This window comes from Carassius gibelio, chromosome B24 (assembly GCF_023724105.1).
Source record: "Carassius gibelio isolate Cgi1373 ecotype wild population from Czech Republic chromosome B24, carGib1.2-hapl.c, whole genome shotgun sequence".
NCBI classification, from domain to species: domain Eukaryota; kingdom Metazoa; phylum Chordata; class Actinopteri; order Cypriniformes; family Cyprinidae; genus Carassius; species Carassius gibelio.
Window position 1 is genome coordinate 10,915,704 of NC_068419.1, and position 4,601 is coordinate 10,920,304.

Below are 4,601 nucleotides of genomic sequence, written 5' to 3' on the forward strand. Positions count from 1 at the left end.
GTGTGTGTGTGTACCTCCAAGCTGTAGTGTAAATTAAATATTTCACATTTTCTAATGTTTCTTTTTTTTTTACTCAAACCCTTTGCTGTTTCTCAGAAACCTTTACAATGATTTTAAATGGAAACTACATGGGAACTTGCTTTTCAGATGTTTTTAACTAGTAACCTCACGTGTCTCTTCTAGAATTTTAGAAACTGATACTCTGCTCAGATTTGCCAAGGTACTAAAGTCTTCAATCAAAAGCCACAAGTTTTAAAAATCAGTTTCTTTTAACACCAAAGTTATGCTACATAAAATTAGTAACTCAATACTCTTACTATGTATTTCAACAATTATCAAAATTTATGTCCATATTACTCACGAGACGTTAATATTTAACTTACTGAGAATTCTGAGCTGTAAAAATGTTTAATTGGATTCAATACAAGTGTCCCCAATGGTGGAAATGTATTTATAATAAATGTCAGATCTCTGTGGGGAATACTAGTACAGGTGGAATATTAGTCTGTCAGTATGTTTTTTATTTATTTATTAAAAAAGCACTAATTCATAAACAGTTTTGGAATATTTGGTTACATCCTTGGCATACATGAAGAGGATTGGTTTGATGGTCAGTTCTGCTATAAATTGCATTATTTGGTTTGTGATATTGGATTAGGATCATCCGTGTCCTCTCTGGTTGCTGATGGTGAAACAGGGATTGTTTTTGTGGTACATTCGGCTCTCAGAAGAAGCCCTGGTGACCCCTGCGGCGTCCTGTCAGAGGAGGAGGAGATGAAGAGGCCCCACTGGCCTCTGATTCTGGAGAGCCCCCCATTCAACTTCATCCTCCTCCCCTCACTCACCCTTGTTCTATCCATCTTCTCCCCTTCTCCACCAGACATAAAAAAACAAGGATCACATGTGATGTACACTATTTGGGCTCGGTCACAACTGTCTGACTGAGATGGTTTGAGTTGTGCAAACCTGTTATCTAAGTTAATGGACTTTGGTGCATTTGTGGGGGTGTTTGGCTAAAGGGGATTTGTCTTGTGATGGGATTAGGCAGAAGAACCCAGACGAGAGGGAGCTACTCACTGGCTTTGAGCACTGATACAGTCTTTGCCTCAAGAAGAGCCTGCTGCTTCCCGCAGGGCTGGTGTGTGTGCGCGCACGATTGTGTGTTCATATGTGATGTGTGCTGTTTGGTTTTACCATTCTTTATGGTTTGTGATTGTATGGAGATACAAACGAGTAGCAGTTATAGATGGACGATGGTCTTACACTCCATTCTTTAAGTAGGTGTCTACCCTGGTTTACAACCTCAGATATATACGAGTACGTGACCCACGGCAGGGACGATTCTATAGCATTACAGCACAGTAATACAGTATATACTGTAATTTCTGGCCAAGTGATAACACTTTAGCTCTTATCATTTACAATCCATGTTTGTTTTTCTATATAAAGAAGTATATTACACACTTGTGACATAACACTGATTACCAAAACAAAAAACTACATTGACTTACATTGGAACTGAAAACGGAAGCAATGTTTAAAACAATGAAATACTCTACTATTGAGCCTTTAAATACTTTTAGTGTGGAAAAAAAAGAGTGGTAGGGTTTTCTGTGTGAAATAATATAAATTCCAATTTGACCAAAATTTATGTAATTTGACCAAATTTTACAACTTTGTTGCCATGACAACATAACACCTTAAATGACTTTGCAACTCAAATAATACTCCTGTTTGAACAGAATAATTAATGTACTTTTAGAACATTAAATGCATTATAGTCCTGCTTTTAAATCGTGGTCATATTTTTTTGGCCCCAAGTTTTTTTCATTCACTTTGAATTAAATATGGAAATATGAAACTGAACAAATTATTATAAATAAATTATTATAAATATAAGATGTATTTGTTTTATTTTATTTGTTAATTGCAAAGGAAACTTTTTTATTTTTAATTAAGTTGACGTACTAAAACCAAAATAAAGTTACATAGACATATATTAAAACTACAAAAACAAATAAAAGCAGCAAATACAGTGGAACTGAGGTTGGGTTTTCTGTAAAAAAAAAAAATAAAATCATGTAAATTCACATGCAATGGCTAAAATGGCTTTACAGCTAAAATAATACATATACTTAATGGACATACTTTTAGAACATTAAATGTACAATAGTTCTGCTTTTCTTAAAAAATGGCCATTCACTTGGACTGTAAGTGCCTCTCTGTTTGTTTGTTTAAATAATCTAATTGTCAAAATAATTTCTGTGGTTATCAATATAATGCTAAAAAACATCATTGTTTTCTAGGTATAAATTTAATAAAATTGTTTTAATTAAATATGAAAAAATAAAATAAAATAAAAATAAAATAAATTATTATAAATGTTAAAAAAGTATTTTATTTCAGTTAATTGCAAATAAAAAAAATTGTCATGTTAATTTAAGTTGATGTACTAAAATGACCAAAACTTAAAAAAAAAAAAAAAAAAAAAAAAATATATATATATATATATATATATATATATATATATATATATATATATATATATATATATATATATATATATTTTTTTTTTTTTTTATAACAAAAACTAAGAAAAATGACTTAATTATTGACAAAATTGTTATTAAAACTGAAATTGTAAAAATAAAATCTAGTTTGAAATACGAATACATTTTATAATATTGTATAAAAATACTGAAATAACACTGTCCGCAAATGTTGTTTGTTGAGCGTAATGTTTATTGAACCCAGAATATTATTTTAACAAAGATCCCATGTGGTTGTATTTGTCATTAAATGAACGACTGCTTATTATATCATTCCTTTAAACAGCTTGTTATACAATTTCATGGATCAGTTCTTATTGTCTTTATTCTCTGTAATTGTGTAATTGTTCTTTAATTTGATTAAGAGCTGACAGCTTATCTTTGCTTCATCTTAAATACGCACTTCTTTGGGAGACAGGCTGTATGGCAAGCCGTTTTGACTTATTCCTTCACAGGATATGAATTCTTGATATCAACTATTAAATTTTCACTAGTTAAAATATTCATTCTTGATATCAGGAATTCAATTTCAACTAGTAAAAAATATAATTCTTGATATCTGTAATTGTATTATCACTAGTTAAATGTCACCATAGGCTGTAATTCAAAATCATTTGTTGATATCAAGAATTGATTTCTTACTAGTTGAAATTACAATTTTACATATCAGAAATACAATTTTTACTAGTAAAAACCTTGATATCAGTTATCACATGGTAGTGTGTATGATACACACTAGTAGTATATGTCTATTCTTGATATTAACAATTGAATTGCTACTACTAGTAATAATTTTCATTTTTGATATCAATAATTACTAATGACAGTGTTAATTTCTGATATCATGAATGTGATTGTTACTAGTAACAAAAGTCATTTTAGATATCAGAAATAACAAATGTAACATGTTGAAATATAATTACAGATTTTACTAGTAAAAATGTAATAATTGTTATCAAAAGTTATATTTCTACTAGTAAGAAATACAAAGCTGATATGTGTATTTAGAATTGTAACTAAGAAATGCATTTTTAAAATCTGTAATAGTTTTGTAAAAACTGTTGATATCAACAATTACATTTCTGCCAAACTGGTCCTTATCCCTTTTCACATCACATTTCAGATTGGAAAAGCGCTTATTTTCACTAAAAATAAAGGAAATTATCGAAAAGTGGAAAATAACGTGCCTCACTGTTGTTTAGCTATTGGTCAAGTTAAAGCTTAGGTGTAGGGAGGGCTTTACTGTCCCAAAGCAATATCCATTTTATCATTTAAAAAATATATGTAATTACACCCAATATGTTATTATGGCACACTATTGACATACTACAATACAAAGGTGCAAACATCGGTCAAAAGGCTATTAGCACTAAACAGCATCTATATACAATTATTGCAAATATTTAAAATAGGTATAGTATAATTAGTCTATAGCTATTTGCACTTGGTTTAAATGGCATATCATTAAAAAAATACTGCTAGTATTATAAAGGATAAGGAATGTCTTAGCTTACAGTTTTTCTTCTGTTTTATTGAAAATAAATGCGTATATAGTGTACTGACAATAAAACTAGTAAACATGTAGTTGTTAATATTAAAAATGTAATAGTCAAAACGGCTTGCCATGCAGGCTGAGGTTTTCATGATGTTATCAGGTGTGTGATGCAGTGCTGAGATTACCTTCCCTCTATGGCTTGTGCCTCATATAAACAGCTCCTGTTCCAAGTGCGTTCCTGTAGGGGGCAGTGTCCCCTCTGCCCCTTCTAAGAGTGTCTATGACTGTTTTACACTACTAAAAACATACAGTTTCATATCTTCCATAATCGTGTCAGAAAGAATGATGCATTACTAGACTGGTTTGAAAGTCAGAGGCATTGATGAGTCACCATATAAAGTGCTGAATTTAGACATTTTTAGTCAGTGGGTGTTAGTTTTAAGTGTTAGTTGCTCTTTTTTTTTTCATTTCCTGCCAAATATAGCCAGTGAATATGCCTCGCAGTCTGTGTTTGCAAGGTTGTTCTATTAATGAGGAAGTAGAATAGATTGGCAGGC